The 27,414-nt window shown below is 41.0% G+C and overlaps 10 non-coding genes across 10 annotated transcripts; all 10 read left to right on the plus strand.

The window, feature by feature from the left end:
• The first annotated feature begins 17,330 nt into the window (after positions 1-17,330).
• LOC123729885 (small nucleolar RNA U3) lies at positions 17,331-17,546 on the plus strand. The gene has a single exon (XR_006761584.1). It is a non-coding gene; the product is annotated as a small nucleolar RNA U3 (small nucleolar RNA).
• Positions 17,547-18,343: 797 nt separating this feature from the next.
• On the plus strand, positions 18,344-18,559 carry LOC123729930 (small nucleolar RNA U3). Its single transcript, XR_006761629.1, has one exon. It is a non-coding gene; the product is annotated as a small nucleolar RNA U3 (small nucleolar RNA).
• A 797-nt stretch (positions 18,560-19,356) lies between these two features.
• LOC123729990 (small nucleolar RNA U3) lies at positions 19,357-19,572 on the plus strand. Its single transcript, XR_006761683.1, has one exon. It is a non-coding gene; the product is annotated as a small nucleolar RNA U3 (small nucleolar RNA).
• A 797-nt stretch (positions 19,573-20,369) lies between these two features.
• LOC123729913 (small nucleolar RNA U3) lies at positions 20,370-20,585 on the plus strand. Its single transcript, XR_006761612.1, has one exon. It is a non-coding gene; the product is annotated as a small nucleolar RNA U3 (small nucleolar RNA).
• A 797-nt stretch (positions 20,586-21,382) lies between these two features.
• On the plus strand, positions 21,383-21,598 carry LOC123729931 (small nucleolar RNA U3). The gene has a single exon (XR_006761630.1). It is a non-coding gene; the product is annotated as a small nucleolar RNA U3 (small nucleolar RNA).
• Positions 21,599-22,394: 796 nt separating this feature from the next.
• Positions 22,395-22,610, plus strand: LOC123730012 (small nucleolar RNA U3). The gene has a single exon (XR_006761705.1). It is a non-coding gene; the product is annotated as a small nucleolar RNA U3 (small nucleolar RNA).
• Positions 22,611-23,407: 797 nt separating this feature from the next.
• On the plus strand, positions 23,408-23,623 carry LOC123729991 (small nucleolar RNA U3). Its single transcript, XR_006761684.1, has one exon. It is a non-coding gene; the product is annotated as a small nucleolar RNA U3 (small nucleolar RNA).
• Positions 23,624-24,419: 796 nt separating this feature from the next.
• LOC123729992 (small nucleolar RNA U3) lies at positions 24,420-24,635 on the plus strand. The gene has a single exon (XR_006761685.1). It is a non-coding gene; the product is annotated as a small nucleolar RNA U3 (small nucleolar RNA).
• Positions 24,636-25,430: 795 nt separating this feature from the next.
• Positions 25,431-25,646, plus strand: LOC123729926 (small nucleolar RNA U3). The gene has a single exon (XR_006761625.1). It is a non-coding gene; the product is annotated as a small nucleolar RNA U3 (small nucleolar RNA).
• Positions 25,647-26,441: 795 nt separating this feature from the next.
• On the plus strand, positions 26,442-26,657 carry LOC123730020 (small nucleolar RNA U3). Its single transcript, XR_006761713.1, has one exon. It is a non-coding gene; the product is annotated as a small nucleolar RNA U3 (small nucleolar RNA).
• The last annotated feature ends 757 nt before the right edge of the window (positions 26,658-27,414 follow it).

Consider the following 27,414-nt stretch of genomic DNA (forward strand, 5'->3'; position numbering starts at 1 on the left):
TGCCCAACTCCCCGTGTGCCCCTCCCCCCAATTTCTTGGGGGGGCTGCCTCTCGCACTTGCCTCTTCGTTGGTATCGTGCCTCCTCTCGTTTCCGCTCTGCTCTCGCTGCCTCCACCAGTTCCCATGAAAGGCAATCTCATCCCGCCTGGATCTCCTCCCATGTCCAGGATCCCTTGCCGTCCAATATCTCCTCCCAAGTCCACTTTTCCTGCTGCTCCCTTCCACGCTGCTTGGTCCTTCGGTGGTGGGTGATTCTGTCAGGGCTGTTAGAAGGAGCGGACCAAGATGCAGCGTTTTTGTTGTTCCACATCTTTATTTCAATCGTGAAACTGAATACAGTACATACATTACTTGAAACACCAAAACAACAAACCGTGACGTAGGAGGAACAAACACACTCACAAAATATAATCACCCACAAAAACAGGTGGGACAAACATCAACTTAAATAGGACCTCCAATTAGAGACAACGACTACTGGCTGCCTCTAATTGGAGGTCATGCCAAACAAAAACCAATATAGAAATCCAAAACTAGAAACTGAACATAGAAACAGAAAAAGACACACACCCCCTGTCACACCCTGACCTACTCTACCATAGAAAATAACAACTTACTATGGTCAGGACGTGACAATGCCAGGTAGTCCTGAGGCATGGTCCTAGGGCTCAGGTCCCCTGAGAGAGAGAAGGAAAGAAAGAGAGAATTAGAGAGAGCATACTTAAATTTACACAGGACACTGGAGAAATACTCCAGATATAACAGACTGACCCTAGCCCCCTGACACATAAACTACTGCAGCATAAATACTGGAGGCTGAGACAGGAGGGGTCAGGAGTCACTGTGGCCCCATCCTATGATACCCCCGGACAAGGCCAAACAGGCAGGATATAACCCCACCCACTTTGCCAAAGCACAGCCCCCACATAACTACAGGGATATTTTCAACCACCAACTTACCATCCTGAGACAAGGCCGAGTATATCCCACAAAGATCTCCGCCACGACACAACCCAAGGGGTTGCCAACCCAGACAGGAAGACCACGTCAGTGACTCAACCCACTCAAGTGACGCACCCCTCCTAGGCACGGCATGGAAGAGCACCAGTCAGCCAGTGACTCGGCCCCTGTAATAGGGTTAGAGGCAGAGAATCCCAGTGGAGAGAGGGGAACCGGCTAGGCAGAGACAGCAAGGGCGGTTCGTTGCTCCAGTGCCTTTCCGTTCGCCTTCACACTCCTGGGCCAGACTACACTCAATCATAGGACCTACTGAAGAGATGAGTCTGAAACACAGGCTTCCAGCGAGGGCAATTTTGGGGCTTCACCATGTTTCATTGAAATGTACAGCTGTGTGTCATCCGCATAGCAGTAGAAGTTAAAGTTAAAATCATAGCACTCACATGTACATGTATGTGCACAAATATACACAGTATGCATGCATATTCAGTATATACAGTTGAAGTCGGAAGTTTACATACCCCTTAGCCAAATACATTTAAACTGTTTTTCACAATTCCTGACATTTTAATCCTAGTAAAAATTCCCTGTCTTAGGTCAGTTAGGATCACCCCTTTATTTTAAGAATGTGAAATGTCAGAATAATAGTAGAGAGAATGATTTATTTCAGCTTGTATTTCTTTCATCACATTCCCAGTGGGTCAGAAGTTTACATACACTCAGTTAGTATTTGGTAGCATTGCCTTTAAATTATTTAACTTGGGTCAAACGTTTCGGGTAGCCTTCCACAAGCTTCCTCCTGACAGAGCTGGTGTAACTGAGTCCGGTTTGTAGGCCTCCTTGCTCGCACCCGCTTTTTCAGTTCTGCCCACAAGTTTTCTATAGGATTGAGGTCAGGGCTTTGTGATGGCCACTCCAATACCTTGACTTTGTTGTCCTTAAGCCATTTTGCCACAACTTTGGAAGTATGCTTGGGGTCATTGTCCATTTGGAAGACCTATTTGCGACCAAGCTTTAACTTCCTGACTGATGTCTTGAGATGTTGCTTCAATATGTCCACATCATTTTATTTCCTCATGATGCTATCTATTTTGTGAAGTGCACCAGTCCCTCCTACAGCAAAGCACCCCCACAACATGATGCTGCCACCTCTGTGCTTCATGGTTGGGATGGTGTTCTTCACCTTGCAAGCCTCCCCCTTTTTCCTCCAAACATAATGATGGTCATTATGGCCAAACAGTTCTATTTTTGTTTCATCAGACCAGAGGACATTTCTCCAAAAAGTAGAGACCTAAGACTTAAATTGCTTGTGTCAACTTGAGAAGTAGGCCAGTTAGCAAACTTTACCCAGCTAGGTTAGCAAAGAAAACATAAAGTAATTTAAAGTTGGCTAGCAATAAAGATTAGGCCTAGTTATAGTATTATTGTACAGTATATATATATTCTATCTATTAGATTAAACAGTAACACATAGACATAAATCGGCATTTAACAATTTCGATTACAGTTTTGATTACAGTTAATAACAATTTTTTCAGCATATTACCCATAAGGCAGTGCAATCTACACCATATTTAAGGTATTATACTGTGCATTCTACAGTGTTTTACTGTTGAAATTACAGAAAAGTCTTACAGTGTAGGCTGAACACACAACAAAATCAAAGGTGTACCTTTAATTCGGAAAGTGTCCCACTGAACTGGTGTTAAAATAACACTTTTGAACGTGTTAAAGATTTTACTATGTTGCAGTGTTTCTCATTTAACTCTGGAAAGAGCCAAGAACTTGAGAGGAATGTATACACTACATGACCAAAAGTAGGTGGACACCTGCTCATCGAACATGGAGGCATTGTCATGCTGAAACAGGAAAGGGCCTTCCCCAAACTGTTGCCACAAAGTTGGAAGAACAGAATCGTCTACAGTGCCATTGTATGCTGTAGCATTCCTCCACTGGAACTAAGGGGCCTAGCCTGAACAATGGAAAACAGTCCATGGCCAATATTTCTCCTCCACCAAACTTTACAGTTGGCACTATGCATTCAGGCCGGAAGTGTTCTCCTGGCATCCGCCAAACCCAGATTTGTCTGTCAGACTACTAGATGGTGAAGCGCGTATGTACACTAGATACATTACATATACAAAAGTAGAGTCCGGAGTCCAATGGTGGCGAGCTTTACACAACTCCAGCAGACGCTTGGTATTGCACATGGTGATCTCAGGCTTGTGTGCGGTTGCTCGGCCATGGAAACCCATTTCATAAATCTCCCGACAAACAGTTCTTGTGCTGACGTTGCTTCCAGAGGCAGTTTGGAACTCGGTAGTGAGTGTTGCAACCGAGGACAGACGATTTTAAAACGCTATGCGCTTCAGCGGTCCCGTTCTGTGAACTACCACTTCACTGCTTGGACGTTGTTGCTCTTAGACATTTCCACTTCACAATAATAGCACTTACAGTTGACCGGGGCAGCACTAGAAGGGCAGAAATTTGACAAATTGACTTGTTGGAAAGGTGGTATCCTATGACGGTGCCACGTTGAAAGTCACTGAGCTCTTCATTAAGGCCATTCTACTGCCAATGTTTGACTAACATGTCAGCAACTGGCGTGGCTGAAATAGCTGAATCCACTCATTTGAAGGGGTGTCCACATACTTTTGCATATATAGTGTATCTTCCTCAATGAGGACGAGACTGAAGCTATACGCAAGAAGAGCAAAGAACTTATCCCAGCCATGAAAGCTGCCAGAGCGCGTGGGGACATCTGCTATGACAGGCTCATTGACCATCCTCCCTCCCAATAGCCTGGAAGGGATGAGAGAGCCAAGCCTATGGGTTTGTAGCTTCAACCACGCAGCACACACACACACACTTACACACACCAGTTGATTAATGGACTGCTGAATGTATATTTTTTTCTCTTGCTTTATTTGCTCTTTTCCATATTATGTCTATCTCTGATAAGCTACCCAAAAAGGGTTGAAAATATGTTTTATTGTGAAACAAACAATATTGAAAACTTGAGCGTGCATGACTATTCACCCCCCCCCCCCCAAAGTAAATACTTTGTAGAGCCCCCTTTTGCAGCAATTACAGCTGCAAGTCTCTTGGGGTGTGTCTCTATAAGCTAGGCACATCTAGCCAGTGGGATTTTTGCCCATTCTTCAAGGCAAAACTGCTCCAGCTCCTTCAAGCTGGATGGGTTCCACTGGTGTACAGCAATCTCTAAGTCATACCACAGATTCTCAATTGGATTGAGGTCTGGGATTTGACCAGGCCATTCCAAGGCATTTAAATGTTTCCCCTTAAACCACTCGAGTGTTACTTTAGCAGTATGCTTAGGGTCATTGTCCTGCTGGAAGGTGAACCTCCATCCCAGTCTCAAATCTCTGGAAGACTGAAACAGTTTTCCCTCAAGAATTTCCCTGTATTTAGCGCTATCCATCATTCCTTCAATTCTGACCAATTTCCCAGTCCCTCCCGATGAAAAACATCCCCACAGCATGATGCTGCCACCACCATGCTTCACTATGGGGATGGTGGTCTCAAGGGTGATGAGAGGTGTTGAGTTTGGGCCAGACAAAGCTTTTTCTTGATGGCCATAAAGCTACATTTTAGTCTCATCTCAACACCTACAGTGTAAAACACAACACTTGATTGAGAGTAAACTGGACTCACTTTCTTAGTGCTGATGCTGTTACACTTTCTCAGTGTAAGAAATTAACACCTCTAGTGTTACAGTAACTCATTCTGGGGTGTTGTTTTAAGACTGTATGGTGTAAAGCCTAATATATATAGATATTTCCCGGGATGCCTTGCCTTTTCGAGTAAAACCTAGAGTTACCACCCAAGACTGTATTTGTTAGTGACAGAGACATGGTTGTTGAATTAAATCTCATTTGAGTCTCTGGCCTTCACCAAGTGAGGTTTTAGGCAAATCTAAACTCTTTAGGACAATACATATATACACTGCTCAAAAAAATAAAGGGAACACTTAAACAACGCAATGTAACTCCAAGTCAATCACACTTCTGTGAAATCAAACTGTCCACTTAGGAAGCAACACTGATTGACAATACATTTCACATGCTGTTGTGCAAATGGAATAGACAACAGGTGGAAATTATAGGCAATTAGCAAGACACCCCCAATAAAGGAGTGGTTCTGCAGGTGGTGACCACAGACCACTTCTCAGTTCCTATGCTTCCTGGCTGATGTTTTGGTCACTTTTGAATGCTGGCGGTGCTTTCACTCTAGTGGTAGCATGAAACGGAGTCTACAACCCACACAAGTGGCTCAGGTAGTGCAGCTCATCCAGGATGGCACATCAATGCGAGCTGTGGCAAGAAGGTTTGCTGTGTCTGTCAGCGTTGTGTCCAGAGCATGGAGGCGCTACCAGGAGACAGGCCAGTATCTCAGGAGACGTGGAGGAGGCCGTAGGAGGGCAACGACCCAGCAGCAGGACCGCTACCTCCGCCTTTGTGCAAGGAGGAGCAGGGGGAGCACTGCCAGAGCCCTGCAAAATGACCTCCAGCAGGCCACAAATGTGCATGTGTCTGCTCAAACGGTCAGAAACAGACTCCATGAGGGTGGTATGAGGGCCCGACGTCCACAGGTGGGGGTTGTGCTTACAGCCCAACATCGTACAGGACGTTTGGCATTTGCCAGAGAACACCAAGATTGGCAAATTCGCCACTGGCGCCCTGTGCTCTTCACAGATGAAAGCAGGTTCACACTGAGCACGTGACAGACGTGACAGAGTCTGGAGACGCCGTGGAGAACGTTCTGCTGCCTGCAACATCCTCCAGCATGACCGGTTTGGCGGTGGGTCAGTCATGGTGTGGGGTGGCATTTCTTTGGGAGGCTGCACAGCCCTCCATGTGCTCGCCAGAGGTAGCCTGACTGCCATTAGGTACCGAGATGAGATCCTCAGACCCCTTGTGAGACCATATGCTGGTGCGGTTGGCCCTGGGTTCCTCCTAATGCAAGACAATGCTAGACCTCATGTGGCTGGAGTGTGTCAGCAGTTCCTGCAAGAGGAAGGCATTGATGCTATGGACTGGCCCGCCCGTTCCCCAGACCTGAATCCAATTGAGCACATCTGGGACATCATGTCTCGCTCCATCCACCAACGCCACGTTGCAGCACATACTGTCCAGGAGTTGGCGGATGCTTTAGTCCAGGTCTGGGAGGAGATCCCTCAGGAGACCATCTGCCACCTCATCAGGAGCATGCCCAGGCGTTGTAGGGAGGTCATACAGGCACGTGGAGGCCACACAAACTACTGAGCCTCATTTTGACTTGTTTTAAGGACATTACATCAAAGTTGGATCAGCCTGTAGTGTGGTTTTCCACTTTAATTTTGTGTGTGACTCCAAATCCAGACATCCATGGGTTGATAAATTGGATTTCCATTGATTCTTTTTGTGTGATTTTGTTGTCAGCACATTCAACTATGTAAAGAAAAAAGTATTTAATAAGATTATTTCATTCATTCAGATCTAGGATGTGTTATTTTAGTGTTCCCTTTATTTTTTGGAGCAGTATAGTAAGGACGTACTTTGATGGCTTAGTTTTACCTGAACCACAGTGATGTTAGAGAAGCTCTTTATTTACAGGCCACATCAGGCCTGCAAGTCACATTATGCTGGCATGCAAAGTGATATTTAATTCCTATAGGAATCCAGCCCGAGTTAGGATATCCTACAGTTGTAACAAAAAACAGAAGTGTTTCGGCCATCCAGGACCAGAATTGAACAGCCCTGTTATAGAGTAAGCATTTCAATAAGCCTCATGATGTGCTTAACATTTTTAAGTGTTACATTTCTAGTGTTGATTCAGGAGTTTAATTAACTCTGTAATAGTTAAACACTCAGTGGTGTAAAATAATCCCAGTGTTGGTGTTAATAACCAAAGTTGAGTGTGATGTGTTAGTTTTACTCAATGGAGAGTAAAAACGTTCCCATCAAAACCACACCCATCATTATCACATTTCCCAGCATGCTCTACAGCAGTGGTTCCCAAACTTTTTATAGTCCCGTACCCCTTCAAACATTCAACCTCCAGCTGTGTACCCCCTCTAGCACCAGGGACAGTGCACTCTGAAATATTGTTTTTTGCCATCATTGTAAGCCTGCCACACACAAACTATACGATACATTTATTAAACATAAGAATGAATGTGAGTTCTTTTGTCACAACCCAGCTCGTGGGAAGAGACAAAGAACTCTTATAGGACCAGGGCACAAATAATGATAATGATCGATAATTTTGCTCTTTATTTAGCCATCTTACATATAAAACCTTATTTGTTCATCAAAAATTGTGAATAACTCACCACAGGTTAATGAGAAGGGTGTGCTTAAAATGATGCACATAACTCTGCAATGTTGTATTGGAGAGTTTCAGTCTTAAATAATTTTCCACACACAGTCTGTGCCTGTATTTTGTTTTCATGCTAGTGAGGGCTGAGAATCCACTCTCAAATAGGTACGTGGTTGCAAAGGGCACCAGTGTCTTAACAGCACGATTTGCCAAGGCAGGATACTCTGAGCACAGCCCAATCCAGAAATCTGGCAGTGGCTTCTGATTAAATTCAATTTTCACAGAACTGCTTGTTCCAATTTTGATGAGGCTCTCTTGTTCAGATATCGGTAAGTGGACTGGAGGCAGGGCATGAAAGGGATAATGAATCTAGTTGTTCGTGTCATCCGTTTCGGGAAAGTGCCTGCGTGATTGCGCACCCAACTCACTCAGGTGCTTCGCTATATCACATTAGACATTGTCCGTAAACTTGAGTTCATTTGCACACAAAAAACATACAATGATGGAAAGACCTGTGTGTTGTCCTTGTTAATGCAGACAGAGAAGAGCTGCAACTTCTTAAGCATAGCCTCAATTTTGTCCCCCGCACATTGAATATAGTTGCGGAGAGTCCCTGTAATCCTAGATTCAGATTTTTCAGGCGTGTGAGAAACTCGCCATCATGCAAGCGGTCAGACAAGTGAAAATGATGGTCAGTAAAGAAAACAATAAGCTCGTTTCTCAATTTAAAAAAAAGTGTCAATACTTTGCCCCTTGATAACCAGCGCACTTCCGTATGTTGTAAAAGCACTAGATAGTCGCTGCCCATATCATTGCACAGTGCAGAATATACACAAGAGTTCAGGGGCCATGCTTAAACAAAGTTAACAACTTTCACTGTAGTGTCCAAAATGTCTTTCAAGCTGTCAGGCATTCCCTTGGCAGCAAGAGCCTCTCAGTGGATGCTGCAGTGCACCCAAATGGCGTCGGGAGAAACTGCTTGCACTCCACTATGTCTCCCTGTTATGGCTTTTGCACCATCAGTACTGATACCAACATGAGCAGCAGATACGTTTAGCTACATACGGACCGTTAGTGGAATTCCCGTGAGAGAGTAACGTTAATGTGATTGGATGTTAATTATTTGACTAGGCTACCTGTATTTGACCTTGTGTTGTTATTTCACTGAACACTAGATGCTTTAATTTTATTTTTGGCACTGAAACGAGGCTACTCAGTCAAGAAAAAAACCTCACCCAAATGTATAGCCCCGATGTGAAGATTTTTATATATATATATATATATATATATATATATATATATATATATATATATATATATATATATATATATATATATATATATATATATACATACATACAGTGGGGGAAAAAAGTATTTGATCCCCTGCTGATTTTGTACGTTTGCCCACTGACAAAGAAAGGATCAGTCTATAATTTTAATGGTAGGTTTATTTGAACAGTGAGAGACAGAATAACAACAAAAATATCCAGAAAAATACAGGTCAAAAATGTTATAAATTGATTTGCATTTTAATGAGGGAAACAAGTATTTGACCCCCTCTCAATCAGAAAGATTTCTGGCTCCCAGGTGTCTTTTATACAGGTAACGAGCTGAGATTAGGAGCACACTCTTAAAGGGAGTGCTCCTAACCGCAGCTTGTTACCTGTAAAAAAGACACCTGTCCACAGAAGCAATCAATCAATCAGATTCCAAACTCTCCACCATGGCCAAGACCAAAGAGCTCTCCAAGGATGTCAGGGACAAAATTGTAGACCTACACAAGGCTGGAATGGGCTACAAGACCATCGCCAAGCAGCTTGGTGAGAAGGTGACAACATTTGGTGTGATTATTCGCAAATTGAAGAAACACAAACGAACTGTCAATATCCCTCGGCCTGGGGCTCCATGCAAGATCTCACCTCGTGGAGTTGCAATGATCATGAAAACAGTGAGGAATCAGCCCAGAACTACACGGGAGGATCTTGTCAATGATCTCAAGGCAGCTGGGACCATAGTCACCAAGAAAACAATTGGTAACACACTACGCCGTGAAGGACTGAAATCCTGCAGCGCCCGCAAGGTCCCCCTGCTCAAGAATACATATACATGCCCATCTGAAGTTTGCCAATGAACATCTGAATGACTCAGAGGACAACTGGTGAAAGTGTTGTGGTCAGACGAGACCAAAATTGAGCTCTTTGACATCAACTCAACTCGCCGTGTTTGGAGGAGGAGGAATGCTGCCTATGACCCCAAGAACACCATCTCCACCGTCAAACATGGAGGTGGAAACATTATGCTTTGGGGGTGTTTTTCTGTTAAGGGGACAGGACAACTTCACCGCATCAAAGGGACGATGGACGGGGCCATGTACCGTCAAATCTTGGGTGAGAACTTCCTTCCCTCAGCCAGGGCATTGCAAATGGGTTGTGGATGGGTATTCCAGCATGACAATGACCCAAAACACACGGCCAAGGCAACAAAGGAGTGGCTCAAGAAGAAGCACATTAAGGTCCTGGAGTGGCCTAGCCAGTCTCCAGACCTTAATCCCATAGAAAATCTGTGGAGGGAGCTGAAGGTTCGAGTTGCCAAACGTCAGCCTCGAAACCTTAATGACTTAATGATCTGCAAAGAGGAGTGGGACAAAATCCCTCCTGAGATGTGTGCAAACCTGGTGGCCAGCTACAAGAAATGTCTGACCTCTGTGATTGCCAACAAGGGTTTTGCCACCAAGTACTAAGTCATGTTTTGCAGAGGGGTCAAATACTTATTTCCCTCATTAAAATGCTAATAATTTTATAACATTTTTGACATGCGTTTTCTGGATTTTTTTTTTGTTATTCTGTCTCTCACTGTTCAAATAAACCTACTATTAAAATTATAGACTGATCATTTCTTTGTAAGTGGGAAAACATACAAAATCAGCAGGGGATCAAATACTTTTTTCCCCCACTGTATATATATATAAAAAAATGTGAATCACATTTTTATTTGGCGTACCCCCGACAGCATTGAGTGTACCCGTACCCCAGTTTGGGAAAACCTGCTCTACTGCATTTAAACAAATTATTGTTACTCTAAAGTTTATGGAATTGTGTTAAGATGGTCATACCATGGATCATTTAGATATTTGATTTTGAATTTTAGGACCCCTTTAGGTATTCCCCCCCCCCACACTTTTTTTTACAAAGTTATTTGATAAAATATAGAATTTGGCCTGTATTACTATAGCCCATAGAAATGCATTGTATAACACATTAATAAAAAGCAAAAAAACTGTAAAAAAATAAATCTTAAGAAATAAGGTTTTGAAGTGTCTGTCCTATGTTTAGGAGATAAAAGAAGGCTCAGCAAATATTTTTGTTTTTATTGGACACATATTTAACCTCTTATTTTTGTTTGCGCAAAACTACCTCCATACTTCCATTTGCTTGTATGGGTTACCTTCAAACGAGTCTTGTGACACTTGTGGGGGTCGTAAAGCAAAATGGAGAACACCATTGTTTTCACGAGAGTCATAATAGTTTGCACTCAAATGGTCCGGACTCTACAGACAGAAGTTGGCACATCAGTGTTACTGACTTTAGACGAGTCCCGTAACACTTGTGCAAAACGTAAACCGTTCGGACGTTACATATGTTTTTGTGAGAAGACGGATTTTCGGGATGTCTCATGGTTTGACAAACACACTGTAAATCAACCACTTTCCTCCATACATGCGGAAGATGACATAGACAGATGTGGTCGATTGAGATAAAGCCCATGCAAAAAAAACAGATATCTCTAGTTTAAACTGACGGATTTTGATGGGGATTTTTTTTATTACGTGCGTCAATCAACACTAGGTAACACTGGCCAATTTGCTGTGTAGTTATGTAATCTGAAGTTATGGGCCAGTGTCGTACCACTTTTCATAGGTTTGTGTGTTCACACAATGTAATTTGCGTGCAGGGGGACAGATATACAGAGATGTACAAGGTTAATATGTAAAAAAATAAATGATTAATAAATAAACTAAAGGTTTAAAGGTTCTGTTTTGACTCAGGCTTGCCTCAAAAGTTTTCAATTACAGTGTTTGTACTCTTATGCAACTTTGCACATATGCTTTACTTTAAGAACACATTTTAGGCACGTCGGCCGGGTTGAGGGGTGGTAGTGGTGGTGTCTGAATTAGATAAGGTTTGTGGGGGGTAGAAGTGATAAATAGCAAAAGGCATGTGGCGTGTTGAATACCATGCTGCAGTTCAGAGGGTTGACAGCATCACAGTGAGCACCATTTATAAGAGACAGAGCTAAAAGACGTTGTTTACAATAATTGGTCATTCAATTACTAATGTTGCTCAGTTCGCTATTATGTTCTGCCAGGTTCATCATTTTTAAATGTCCCGCCAAAATTCTCTCAATTTGGGGTTTATGCTTTTGTAAAAAATATATATAAACACCACCATAGTGCGCAAACATGAAATTTAAAACATGTGTGCCTCACCACTTGATAGCAATAAACATTTTGATAAAAAGCAAAATAAACATTCCTGTTGCACCTGTGACTTTGTTTTGTGTAATTGAGAACAAATAAATGTAGTATGCTAAAAGTCCACATAATATATAAAAAATACATATTAATAAGATAGTTCACCCAAAAATGACAAAATGACAGTGGGTACATTTACATGCACACAATAATACGAAGATTCATATAATAGTTTGATTAAAACATTTACATACTTTGCAAGATGAACCATGTCCCTAATAATCATGTTTACATGGACACATCTGAAATCAGGCTGCCTGATGGGACTTTGAAAATGCAGAAAATCAGCAATCAATCAAAACGCACTATCACAGCAACTTTATCATTTTGGGGAAACATATTCGATTCTGAGTTTGAACATATATAACATTTTTATGTGAAAAATTTCTAGGATCCATACTTTCACGCCCTTCTCAATTTACGTTAACAACATAGCTCAGACAGTAGGAAGCTCTCTCACCCATTTATATGCAGATGATACAGTCTCCCCGGATTTTGTGTTAAACACTACAACAAAGGTTTGTGTCCAACAAAAGCTTTCTCTGCCCTTAACCTTGTTCTGAACACCTCCAAAACAAAGGTCATGTGGTTTGGTAAGAAGAATGCCCCTCTCCCCACAGGTGTGATTACCACCTCTGAGGGTTTAGCGCTTGAGGTAGTCACCTCATACAAGTAGTTGGGAGTATGGCTAGATGGTACACTGTCTGTCTCTTAGCACATATCCAAGCTGCAGGCTAAGGTTAAATCTAGACTTCGTTTCCTCTATAATAATCGATACTCTTTCAGCCTAGTTGCCAATGAACCCTAATTCTGATGACCATCCTATCCATGCCAGGTTATGGAGATGTAATTTATAGATCGGCCGGTAAGGGTGCTCTCGATCGTCTAGATGTTATTTACCATTCGGCCATCAGATTTACCACCAATGCTCCTTATAGGACACATCACTGCACTCTTTACTCTTCTGTAAACTGGTAATCTCTGTATACCCGTCGCAAGACCCACTGGTTGATTCTTATTTATAAAACCCTCTTAGGCCTCACTCCTCCCTATCTGAGTTATCTACTGCAGCCCTGATCCTCCACATACAACACCCGTTCTGCTAGTCACATTCTGTTAAAGGTCCCCAAAGCACACACATCCCTGGGTCGCTCTTCTTTTCAGTTCACTGCAGCTAGCGACTGGAACGAGCTGCAAAAAACACACAAACTGGACAGTTTTATCTCAATCTCTTCATTCAAAGACTCAATCATGGACACTCTTACTGACACTTGTGGCTGCTTTGCGTGATATATTGTTGTCTCTACCTTCTTGCCCTTTGTGCTGTTGTCTGTGCCCTATAATGTTTGTACCATGTTTTGTGCTGCTACCATGTTGTGCTGCTGCCATGTTGTGTTGCTATGGTGTTGTTGTCATGTTGTGTTGCTGCCATGCTGTGCTGTTGTCTTAGGACTCTCTTTATGTAGTGTTGTGGTGTCTCTCTTGTCATGATGTTTGTTTTGTCCTACATTTTTTGTTTTAATCCCAGCCTCCGTCCCAGCTGGAAGCCTTTTGCCTTTTTGTAGGCAGCCATTGTAAATAAGAATTTGTTTTCAACCTCCCCTCCTTAGTTAAATAAAGGTTAAATAAAATATAAATAAATGTACGATTTTCCGAACTCACTTCACTCATGCAAAAGGCTTGCGCTGCTCGTGCTAGCACATGCACAGATCAAATACACTGCTGGAACTCCGATTAAGGCGTTCCAATCTAGGTGTTTTAATCAGCTTATGCTTACTTTGATTATGACCTTATGCTGATTAAAGAAAATCAGAGTACGGTGAAACATAAAACAAAAATCTCTTAAGAGGTGCTGAAGAAGCTGGTAATGCCAGATTCTTGATAACTGGCTTTGTCAGGTGGGTAAGTGTGTTCTCTTGACCTTTCCAAAAAGTCAATGGATCAGAATCCTATGGGGCACATGGTTCACTCAAGTATGTTGCGATTTCAACAGCAGCGTTGTTGGCGGCCATGAACATGGATTTACTACTGGAACGGTCAGTCATGTACTCAAGAGTTTAGAGCGTGACTGTGTTGGAGGGGTTGCGGGTACGGTACCTCTGCATATCCAGAAGAGGGGTGAACTTTGCAAGGAGAAGATCCTTCATACTATTTGCCTCATCCCCAGAACACCAATCCACTTTGAAGCGTGGATCCAGGCATGTTGCCAACTGAAACACTCCATCACTTCAACAGCCGTTTTTCTCTGAGAGCTTCATGGTTTTAAGCATTTTGTTGTAGGGACATTTGCAAGGCATTTGTAAGGCGAGGACCTTTGGCACATGTTATGGAATTAGCTGCTGGTTACAACCTGGTCCCCCTGGACCATTTCAGTGGCATCTGTAAAATGGCTCCAGAGTTTCACAAAGCTTTCAGATGTTTTTCCATGTCAGTGGCAGTGAGCTTGCATGAGTCATGGAGCCGACTGAGGACTTCTGGTGTAACTCTCAGAATTGACCTGAGCATCTTCAGCTAGCTATTCCATCTTGTCGCATTTTAAGTCTTTAGTTTGTTGTGGGCCTCCAGTAGCTCTGTATGGTTTCGGACAATATTCTAGACACCTTGCCTAGCACTTGTCTAAATGAGCCAGCCTGCTCTGGGGCATCACGGACAACCAGTTGGATAGTGAGAGCAAAGCATGAACTACGTTCAGGTGGAAAGTTCTTCAGTTTGTCACATACAGACACAACTTCCAACTCAACATCATCATGAAAAAAATGGGCCCAATTTAAGCACACATGTAACAAAATAACACATTTAAAATGTTTTAGTGCATTATCCTTGTGCAGATGCCATCATCATCAGTCTCCTTTGATAAGATGGTGCCGACGGAGTAGGGCATTATCTTACGAGTTCCAACCCAACTTTGCTATTTAGTGGCTTTTTTCGTGTTTATCTTAATTTTTTTTGTACAGAAAGTTTGGTCCCGCTTTATTTGAAGTGCATCTTATGAAGGCTTTATAAAGCGTCTAAAGCACTGCATAAATGGATCACAAATCATCTATAACTGTATTTCATGCACTGTAAAATATAAATAGATGTGAAAAAATATATTGATGGTTATGTCATACATATGAATCTGTATAAAGCATAATATACGGTTATAGATTATTTGTGAATTGAAGCCTTCATAAGATGCATTTATATTAAAGCGGGACAGAAAGTTCATACCGCAAAGCACTTCTGGACATCAGATCGACAGTTACTAACCTCCATTTCGACTTCAAATACAACCCTTGTCAGTGATGTGTATTTATGGATGCCAAGGGAAGCCAGGCTTCCCCCAAAAATGTACCAATCATTTTTTTGGTTTAACATTAAATAATTTAACTTTTGTCTCTGTGTTTCATAATTTTCCTTCAATTCACAAGAGGCTGAATGTACAGTTGAAGTCGGAAGTTCACATACAATTAGGTTGGAGTCATTAAAACTCGTATTTCAACCACTCCACAAATGTTTTGTTAACAAACTATAGTTTTGGCAAGTCAGTTAGGACATCTACTTTGTGCATGACACAAGTCATTTTTTACAACAATTGTTTACAGACAAATTATTTCACTTATAATTCACTGTATCACAATTCCAGCGGGTCAGAGGTTTACATACACTAAGTTGCCTTTACAGAGCTTGGAAAATTCCAGAAAATGATGTCATGGCTTTAGAAGCTTCTGATAGGCTAATTGACATCATATGAGTCAATTGGAGGTGTACCTGTGGATGTATTTCAAGGCCTAACTTCAAACTCAGTGACTCTTTGCCTGACATCATGGGAAAATCAAAAGAAATCAGCCAAGACCTCCACAAGTCTGGTTCATCCTTGGGAGCAATTTCCAAATGCCTGAAGGTACCACGTTCATCTGTACAAACAATAGAACGCAAGTATAAACACCATGGGACCACACAGCCGTCATACCACTCAGGAAGGAGACGCGTTCTGCCTCATAGAGGGGAATGTACTTTGATGTGAAAAGTGTAAAAAAATCCCAGAACAACAGCGAAGGACCTTGTGAAGATGCTGGAGGAAACAGATACAAAAGTATCTATATCCACAGTAAAACGAGTCCTATATCGACATAACCTGAAAGGCCGCTCAGCAAGGAAGAAGCCACTGCTACAAAACCGCCATAAAAAAGCCAGACTACGGTTTGCAACTGCACATGGGGACAAAGGTCATACTTTTTGGAGAAATGTCCTCTGGTCTGATGAAACAACAATAGAACTATTTGGCCATAATGGCCATCATTATGTTTGGAGGAAAAATGGGGATGCTTGCAAGCAGAAGAACACCATCCCAACCGTGAAGCACGGGGGTGGCAGCATCATGTTGTGGGGGTGCTTTGCTGCAGGAGGGACTGGTGCACTTCAAAAAATGATGGCATCATGAGGAAATTAAATTATGTTGATGTATTGAAGCAACATCTCAAGACATCAGTCAGGAAGTTAAAGCTTGGTCACAAATTGGTCTTCCAAATGGACAATGACCCCAAGCACTCCAAAGTTGTGGCAAAATGGCTTAAGGACAACAAAGTCAAGGTATTGGAGTGGCCATCACAAAACCCTGACCTCAATCCTATAGAACATTTGTGGGCAGAACTAAAAAGCATGTGCGAGCAAGGAGGCCTACATACCTGCCTGAATTACACCAGCTCTGTCAGGAGGAATGGGCCAAAATTCACCCAACTTATTGTGGGAAGCTTGTGGAAGGCTACCCGAAACGTTTGACATAAGTTAAACAATTTAAAGGCAATGCTATAAAATACTAATTGAGTGTATGTCAACTTCTGACAGGGATTTTTACTAGAATTAAATGTCAGGAATCGTGAAAAACTGAGTTCAAATGTATTTGGTGTATGTAAACTTCCGTCTTCAACTGTATCTCACTGGAGAAAGCATCCACACACACAGACGCGCGCAAGCACACACACACAATCAGAAATCAGATCCATGGACAGCCACATAATATTTAGATTGGGCTAAATTATTTTTGGTATCTTTTAGTGATCACTGTATTAGACTAAGCAGAGGTGTATTGATGATGTTGAAATGTTGAAGTTGAAATGGTGCTGGAATAGTGGAGGCAGTCCTTATCAGTCTTGACACATCAGCAAAAATTCTCTGAATTTTTCTGACTGAATCACACAGACTAACTCTTGGTACCACTGGATTCGGAAGACAAAGACGAATCTGATGGTACAACCCATACATCTATAGCTAAAACAGACAATGTTTAAAAGGGGGTAGAATTCCACAAAAATAACTCGCTTTGAAATATGGATGGATGTCCACCAACATTAGCTCCTATTTTACCTGTTGGCAACCAGCATCGCTGACCATCTTTCTCATTTGTGGAACCTAGCAATTCTCCATAATTAACATAATTTGATTGCAACAACTGTTGATGCTGAGAATGCAACACAAACCGCTGGTGCAAATGCTCTTTTCAAGATGCTCCACCTTGATCACAACTACTTATACACCAAGACTATACTTTCAGGAATCATTTCTATAGTTCTGTACTTGAGAAATGTGTGTCTAAAGTGGTAGGTCTCGCTATCCATGATGACGATTCAAGATATTCCCATTCAGAGCATGAATCTGGTGGCTAGAAATGACTTTGCTCATTATTCTTCCACCTTTGATGATGTTTCCTTGTTCTTCAATGAACATGGATGAAGGGAATATGTTCTGAGTGGATGTTAACCATCTACAGTAAAATCTACTGAAATGTCTCCCAAATCCTTATTGTTAATAAAATAAATACTATTGAATAAGTCCTGATACCCCAGCAAAAATCTTTTCAGTTTTCTGACTTTCATTTATCTCAATGTCCAGCCCTTATATTTAGCTTCACAATGAGGTATTTTACCATTTTCCTTTCAGGACAACCTTTGACCTTCCTTTGATCTTCTACATAGAATAACCCCATAACTTCTAACAACTCTTGTGTAGCTTGGGAGCGTCATAGAGCTAATCATGTCACATGTGCATGTTCGTTAGAGTCTCAGCTTTTCATAGATAGCTTTTAGGGGTTTGTAATTCAAACCATTCTGACTCTACAGATGTTTTCGTAAAAAAAAGACCCGGACCTGGGCCCCTTTGAGATATGTCTTTGTCTCACAAACACAGCTCTATCTCAGCCCCCGTTAATCACACAGACTAACTCTTGGTACCACTGGATGCGGAAGACAAAGACAGATCTGATGGTACAACCCATACGTCTATAGCTAAAACAGACAATGTTGAAAAGGGGGTAGAATTCCACAAAAATAACTTGCTTTGAAATATGGATGGATGTCCACCAACATTAGCTCATATTTTACCTGTTGGCAACCAGCATCGCTGACCATCTTTCTCATTTGTGGAACCTAGCAATTCTCCATAATTAACATAATTTGATTGCAACAACTGTTGATGCTGAGAATGCAACACAAACCGGTGGTGCAAATGCTCTTTTCAAGATGCTCCACCTTGATCACAACTACTTATACACCAAGACTATACTTTCAGGGATCATTTCTATAGTTCGTTACTTGAGAAATGTGTGTCTAAATTGGTAGGTCTCGCTATCCATGATGACGATTGAAGATATTCCCGTTCAGAGCATGAATCTGGTGGCTAGATATGACTTTGCTCATGTTTCTTCCACCTTTGATGGTCTTTCCTTGTTCTTCAATGAACATGGATGAAGGGAATATGTTCTCAGTGGATGTTAACCATCTACAGTAAAATCTACTGAAATGTCTCCCAAATCCTTATTGTTAATAAAATAAATACTATTGAATAAGTCCTGATACCCCAGCAAAAATCTTTTCAGTTTTCTGACTTTCATTTATCTTCATGTCCAGCCCTTATATTTAGCTTCACAATGAGGTGTTTTACCATTTTCCTTTCAGGACAACCTTTGACCTTCCTTTGATCTTCTACATAGAATAACCCCATAACTTCTAACAACTCTTGTGTAGCTTGGTAGCGTCATAGAGCAAATCATGTCACATGTGCATGTTCGTTAGAGTCTCAGCTTTTCATAGATAGCTTTTAGGGGTTTGTAATTCAAACCATTCTGACTCTACAGATGTTTTTGTAAAAAAAGGACCCGGACCTGGGCCCCTTTGAGATATGTCTTTGTCTCACAAACACAGCTCTATCTCAGCCCCCGTTAATCACACAGACTAACTCTTGGTACCACTGGATGCGGAAGACAAAGACAGATCTGATGGTACAACCCATACGTCTATAGCTAAAACAGACAATGTTGAAAAGGGGGTAGAATTCCCCAAAAATAACTTGCTTTGAAATATGGATGGATGTCCACCAACATTAGGTCATATTTTACCTGTTGGCAACCAGCATCGCTGACCATCTTTCTCATTTGTGGAACCTAGCAATTCTCCATAATTAACATAATTTGATTGCAACAACTGTTGATGCTGAGAATGCAACACAAACTGCTGGTGCAAATGCTCTTTTCAAGATGCTCCACCTTGATCACAACTACTTATACACCAAGACTATACTTTCAGGGATCATTTCTATAGTTAGTTACTTGAGAAATGTGTGTCTAAAGTGGTAGGTCTCGCTATCCATGATGACGATTCAAGATATTCCCATTCAGAGCATGAATCTGGTGGCTAGAAATGACTTTGCTCATTATTCTTCCACCTTTGATGATGTTTCCTTGTTCTTCAATGAACATGGATGAAGGGAATATGTTCTGAGTGGATGTTAACCATCTACAGTAAAATCTACTGAAATGTCTCCCAAATCCTTATTGTTAATAAAATAAATACTATTGAATAAGTCCTGATACCCCAGCAAAAATCTTTTCAGTTTTCTGACTTTCATTTATCTTCATGTCCAGCCCTTATATTTAGCTTCACAATGAGGTGTTTTACCATTTTCCTGTCAGGACAACCTTTGACCTTCCTTTGATCTTCTACATAGAATAACCCCATAACTTCTAACAACTCTTGTGTAGATTGGGAGCGTCATAGAGCAAATCATGTCACATGTGCATGTTCGTTAGAGTCTCAGCTTTTCATAGATAGCTTTTAGGGGTTTGTAATTCAAACCATTCTGACTCTACAGATGTTTTCGTAAAAAAAAGACCCGGACCTGGGCCCCTTTGAGATATGTCTTTGTCTCACAAACACAGCTCTATCTCAGCCCCCGTTAATCACACAGACTAACTCTTGGTACCACTGGATGCGGAAGACAAAGACAGATCTGATGGTACAACCCATACGTCTATAGCTAAAACAGACAATGTTGAAAAGGGGGTAGAATTCCACAAAAATAACTTGCTTTGAAATATGGATGGATGTCCACCAACATTAGGTCATATTTTACCTGTTGGCAACCAGCATCGCTGACCATCTTTCTCATTTGTGGAACCTAGCAATTCTCCATAATTAACATAATTTGATTGCAACAACTGTTGATGCTGAGAATGCAACACAAACCGGTGGTGCAAATGCTCTTTTCAAGATGCTCCACCTTGATCACAACTACTTATACACCAAGACTATACTTTCAGGGATCATTTCTATAGTTCGTTACTTGAGAAATGTGTGTCTAAAGTGATAGGTCTCGCTATCCATAATGACGATTCAAGATATTCATGTTCAGAGCATGAATCTGGTGGCTAGAAATGACTTTGCTCATTATTCTTCCACCTTTGATGATGTTTCCTTGTTCTTCAATGAACATGGATGAAGGGAATATGTTCTGAGTGGATGTTAACCATCTACAGTAAAATCTACTGAAATGTCTCCCAAATCCTTATTGTTAATAAAATAAATACTATTGAATAAGTCCTGATACCCCAGCAAAAATCTTTTCAGTTTTCTGACTTTCATTTATCTTCATGTCCAGCCCTTATATTTAGCTTCACAATGAGGTGTTTTACCATTTTCCTGTCAGGACAACCTTTGACCTTCCTTTGATCTTCTACATAGAATAACCCCATAACTTCTAACAACTCTTGTGTAGATTGGGAGCGTCATAGAGCAAATCATGTCACATGTGCATGTTCGTTAGAGTCTCAGCTTTTCATAGATAGCTTTTAGGGGTTTGTAATTCAAACCATTCTGACTCTACAGATGTTTTCGTAAAAAAAAGACCCGGACCTGGGCCCCTTTGAGATATGTCTTTGTCTCACAAACACAGCTCTTTCTCAGCCCCCGTTAATCACACAGACTAACTCTTGGTACCACTGGATGCGGAAGACAAAGACAGATCTGATGGTACAACCCATACGTCTATAGCTAAAACAGACAATGTTGAAAAGGGGGTAGAATTCCACAAAAATAACTTGCTTTGAAATATGGATGGATGTCCACCAACATTAGGTCATATTTTACCTGTTGGCAACCAGCATCGCTGACCATCTTTCTCATTTGTGGAACCTAGCAATTCTCCATAATTAACATAATTTGATTGCAACAACTGTTGATGCTGAGAATGCAACACAAACCGCTGGTGCAAATGCTCTTTTCAAGATGCTCCACCTTGATCACAACTACTTATACACCAAGACTATACTTTCAGGGATCATTTCTATAGTTCGTTACTTGAGAAATGTGTGTCTAAATTGGTAGGTCTCGCTATCCATGATGACGATTGAAGATATTCCCGTTCAGAGCATGAATCTGGTGGCTAGATATGACTTTGCTCATGTTTCTTCCACCTTTGATGGTCTTTCCTTGTTCTTCAATGAACATGGATGAAGGGAATATGTTCTCAGTGGATGTTAACCATCTACAGCAAAATCTACTGAAATGTCTCCCAAATCCTTATTGTTAATAAAATAAATACTATTGAATAAGTCCTGATACCCCAGCAAAAATCTTTTCAGTTTTCTGACTTTCATTTATCTTCATGTCCAGCCCTTATATTTAGCTTCACAATGAGGTGTTTTACCATTTTCCTGTCAGGACAACCTTTGACCTTCCTTTGATCTTCTACATAGAATAACCCCATAACTTCTAACAACTCTTGTGTAGCTTGGGAGCGTCATAGAGCAAATCATGTCACATGTGCATGTTCGTTAGAGTCTCAGCTTTTCATAGATAGCTTTCAGGGGTTTGTAATTCAAACCATTCTGACTCTACAGATGTTTTTGTAAAAAAAGACCCAGACTTGGGCCCCTTTGAGATACGTCTTTGTCTCACAAACACAGCTCTATATCAGCCCCCCTTAATCACACAGACTAACTCTTGGTACCACTGGATGCGGAAGACAAAGACAGATCTGATGGTACAACCCATACGTCTATAGCTAAAACAGACAATGTTGAAAAGGGGGTAGAATTCCACAAAAATAACTTGCTTTGAAATATGGATGGATGTCCACCAACATTAGCTCATATTTTACCTGTTGGCAACCAGCATCGCTGACCATCTTTCTCATTTGTGGAACCTAGCAATTCTCCATAATTAACATAATTTGATTGCAACAACTGTTGATGCTGAGAATGCAACACAAACCGGTGGTGCAAATGCTCTTTTCAAGATGCTCCACCTTGATCACAACTACTTATACACCAAGACTATACTTTCAGGGATCATTTCTATAGTTCGTTACTTGAGAAATGTGTGTCTAAAGTGGTAGGTCTCGCTATCCATGATGACGATTCAAGATATTCCCGTTCAGAGCATGAATCTGGTGGCTAGAAATGACTTTGCTCATGTTTCTTCCACCTTTGATGATCTTTCCTTGTTCTTCAATGAACATGGATGAAGGGAATATGTTCTGAGTGGATGTTAACCATCTACAGTAAAATCTACTGAAATGTCTCCCAAATCCTTATTGTTAATAAAATAAATCCTATTGAGTAAGTCCTGATACCCCAGCAAAAATCTTTTCAGTTTTCTGACTTTCATTTATCTCCATGTCCAGCCCTTATATTTAGCTTCACAATGAGGTGTTTTACCATTTTCCTTTCAGGACAACCTTTGACCTTCCTTTGATCTTCTACATAGAATAACCCCATAACTTCTAACAACTCTTGTGTAGCTTGGGAGCGTCATAGAGCAAATCATGTCACATGTGCATGTTCGTTAGAGTCTCAGCTTTTCATAGATAGCTTTCAGGGGTTTGTAATTCAAATCATTCTGACTCTACAGATGTTTTTGTAAAAAAAGGACCCGGACCTGGGCCCCTTTGAGATATGTCTTTGTCTCACAAACACAGCTCTATCTCAGCCCCCGTTAATCACACAGACTAACTCTTGGTACCACTGGATGCGGAAGACAAAGACAGATCTGATGGTACAACCCATATGTCTATAGCTAAAACAGACAATGTTGAAAAGGGGGTAGAATTCCCCAAAAATAACTTGCTTTGAAATATGGATGGATGTCCACCAACATTAGGTCATATTTTACCTGTTGGCAACCAGCATCGCTGACCATCTTTCTCATTTGTGGAACCTAGCAATTCTCCATAATTAACATAATTTGATTGCAACAACTGTTGATGCTGAGAATGCAACACAAACTGCTGGTGCAAATGCTCTTTTCAAGATGCTCCACCTTGATCACAACTACTTATACACCAAGACTATACTTTCAGGGATCATTTCTATAGTTAGTTACTTGAGAAATGTGTGTCTAAAGTGGTAGGTCTCGCTATCCATGATGACGATTCAAGATATTCCCATTCAGAGCATGAATCTGGTGGCTAGAAATGACTTTGCTCATTATTCTTCCACCTTTGATGATGTTTCCTTGTTCTTCAATGAACATGGATGAAGGGAATATGTTCTGAGTGGATGTTAACCATCTACAGTAAAATCTACTGAAATGTCTCCCAAATCCTTATTGTTAATAAAATAAATACTATTGAATAAGTCCTGATACCCCAGCAAAAATCTTTTCAGTTTTCTGACTTTCATTTATCTTCATGTCCAGCCCTTATATTTAGCTTCACAATGAGGTGTTTTACCATTTTCCTGTCAGGACAACCTTTGACCTTCCTTTGATCTTCTACATAGAATAACCCCATAACTTCTAACAACTCTTGTGTAGATTGGGAGCGTCATAGAGCAAATCATGTCACATGTGCATGTTCGTTAGAGTCTCAGCTTTTCATAGATAGCTTTCAGGGGTTTGTAATTCAAACCATTCTGACTCTACAGATGTTTTTGTAAAAAAAGACCCAGACTTGGGCCCCTTTGAGATACGTCTTTGTCTCACAAACACAGCTCTATATCAGCCCCCCTTAATCACACAGACTAACTCTTGGTACCACTGGATGCGGAAGACAAAGACAGATCTGATGGTACAACCCATACGTCTATAGCTAAAACAGACAATGTTGAAAAGGGGGTAGAATTCCCCAAAAATAACTTGCTTTGAAATATGGATGGATGTCCACCAACATTAGCTCATATTTTACCTGTTGGCAACCAGCATCGCTGACCATCTTTCTCATTTGTGGAACCTAGCAATTCTCCATAATTAACATAATTTGATTGCAACAACTGTTGATGCTGAGAATGCAACACAAACCGGTGGTGCAAATGCTCTTTTCAAGATGCTCCACCTTGATCACAACTACTTATACACCAAGACTATACTTTCAGGGATCATTTCTATAGTTCGTTACTTGAGAAATGTGTGTCTAAAGTGGTAGGTCTCGCTATCCATGATGACGATTCAAGATATTCCCATTCAGAGCATGAATCTGGTGGCTAGAAATGACTTTGCTCATTATTCTTCCACCTTTGATGATGTTTCCTTGTTCTTCAATGAACATGGATGAAGGGAATATGTTCTGAGTGGATGTTAACCATCTACAGTAAAATCTACTGAAATGTCTCCCAAATCCTTATTGTTAATAAAATAAATACTATTGAATAAGTCCTGATACCCCAGCAAAAATCTTTTCAGTTTTCTGACTTTCATTTATCTCCATGTCCAGCCCTTATATTTAGCTTCACAATGAGGTGTTTTACCATTTTCCTGTCAGGACAACCTTTGACCTTCCTTTGATCTTCTACATAGAATAACCCCATAACTTCTAACAACTCTTGTGTAGCTTGGGAGCGTCATAGAGCAAATCATGTCACATGTGCATGTTCGTTAGAGTCTCAGCTTTTCATAGATAGCTTTTAGGGGTTTGTAATTCAAACCATTCTGACTCTACAGATGTTTTTGTAAAAAAGACCCGGACCTGGGCCCCTTTGAGATATGTCTTTGTCTCACAAACACAGCTCTATCTCAGCCCCCGTTAATCACACAGACTAACTCTTGGTACCACTGGATGCGGAAGACAAAGACAGATCTGATGGTACAACCCATACGTCTATAGCTAAAACAGACAATGTTGAAAAGGGGGTAGAATTCCACAAAAATAACTTGCTTTGAAATATGGATGGATGTCCACCAACATTAGGTCATATTTTACCTGTTGGCAACCAGCATCGCTGACCATCTTTCTCATTTGTGGAACCTAGCAATTCTCCATAATTAACATAATTTGATTGCAACAACTGTTGATGCTGAGAATGCAACACAAACCGCTGGTGCAAATGCTCTTTTCAAGATGCTCCACCTTGATCACAACTACTTATACACCAAGACTATACTTTCAGGGATCATTTCTATAGTTAGTTACTTGAGAAATGTGTGTCTAAATTGGTAGGTCTCGCTATCCATGATGACGATTCAAGATATTCCCGTTCAGAGCATGAATCTGGTGGCTAGATATGACTTTGCTCATGTTTCTTCCACCTTTGATGGTCTTTCCTTGTTCTTCAATGAACATGGATGAAGGGAATATGTTCTCAGTGGATGTTAACCATCTACAGCAAAATCTACTGAAATGTCTCCCAAATCCTTATTGTTAATAAAATAAATACTATTGAATAAGTCCTGATACCCCAGCAAAAATCTTTTCAGTTTTCTGACTTTCATTTATCTTCATGTCCAGCCCTTATATTTAGCTTCACAATGAGGTGTTTTACCATTTTCCTGTCAGGACAACCTTTGACCTTCCTTTGATCTTCTACATAGAATAACCCCATAACTTCTAACAACTCTTGTGTAGATTGGGAGCGTCATAGAGCAAATCATGTCACATGTGCATGTTCGTTAGAGTCTCAGCTTTTCATAGATAGCTTTCAGGGGTTTGTAATTCAAACCATTCTGACTCTACAGATGTTTTTGTAAAAAAAGACCCAGACTTGGGCCCCTTTGAGATACGTCTTTGTCTCACAAACACAGCTCTATATCAGCCCCCTTAATCACACAGACTAACTCTTGGTACCACTGGATGCGGAAGACAAAGACAGATCTGATGGTACAACCCATACGTCTATAGCTAAAACAGACAATGTTGAAAAGGGGGTAGAATTCCACAAAAATAACTTGCTTTGAAATATGGATGGATGTCCACCAACATTAGCTCATATTTTACCTGTTGGCAACTAGCATCGCTGACCATCTTTCTCATTTGTGGAACCTAGCAATTCTCCATAATTAACATAATTTGATTGCAACAACTGTTGATGCTGAGAATGCAACACAAACCGGTGGTGCAAATGCTCTTTTCAAGATGCTCCACCTTGATCACAACTACTTATACACCAAGACTATACTTTCAGGGATCATTTCTATAGTTCGTTACTTGAGAAATGTGTGTCTAAAGTGGTAGGTCTTGCTATCCATGATGACGATTCAAGATATTCCCGTTCAGAGCATGAATCTGGTGGCTAGAAATGACTTTGCTCATGTTTCTTCCACCTTTGATGATCTTTCCTTGTTCTTCAATGAACATGGATGAAGGGAATATGTTCTGAGTGGATGTTAACCATCTACAGTAAAATCTACTGAAATGTCTCCCAAATCCTTATTGTTAATAAAAGAAATCCTATTGAGTAAGTCCTGATACCCCAGCAAAAATCTTTTCAATTTTCTGACTTTCATTTATCTCCATGTCCAGCCCTTATATTTAGCTTCACAATGAGGTGTTTTACCATTTTCCTTTCAGGACAACCTTTGACCTTCCTTTGATCTTCTACATAGAATAACCCCATAACTTCTAACAACTCTTGTGTAGCTTGGGAGCGTCATAGAGCAAATCATGTCACATGTGCATGTTCGTTAGAGTCTCAGCTTTTCATAGATAGCTTTCAGGGGTTTGTAATTCAAATCATTCTGACTCTACAGATGTTTTTGTAAAAAAGGACCCGGACCTGGGCCCCTTTGAGATATGTCTTTGTCTCACAAACACAGCTCTATCTCAGCCCCCGTTAATCACACAGACTAACTCTTGGTACCACTGGATGCGGAAGACAAAGACAGATCTGATGGTACAACCCATATGTCTATAGCTAAAACAGACAATGTTGAAAAGGGGGTAGAATTCCCCAAAAATAACTTGCTTTGAAATATGGATGGATGTCCACCAACATTAGGTCATATTTTACCTGTTGGCAACCAGCATCGCTGACCATCTTTCTCATTTGTGGAACCTAGCAATTCTCCATAATTAACATAATTTGATTGCAACAACTGTTGATGCTGAGAATGCAACACAAACTGCTGGTGCAAATGCTCTT

The sequence above is a fragment of the Salmo salar genome, chromosome ssa23, assembly GCF_905237065.1.
Source record: "Salmo salar chromosome ssa23, Ssal_v3.1, whole genome shotgun sequence".
Taxonomy (NCBI): domain Eukaryota; kingdom Metazoa; phylum Chordata; class Actinopteri; order Salmoniformes; family Salmonidae; genus Salmo; species Salmo salar.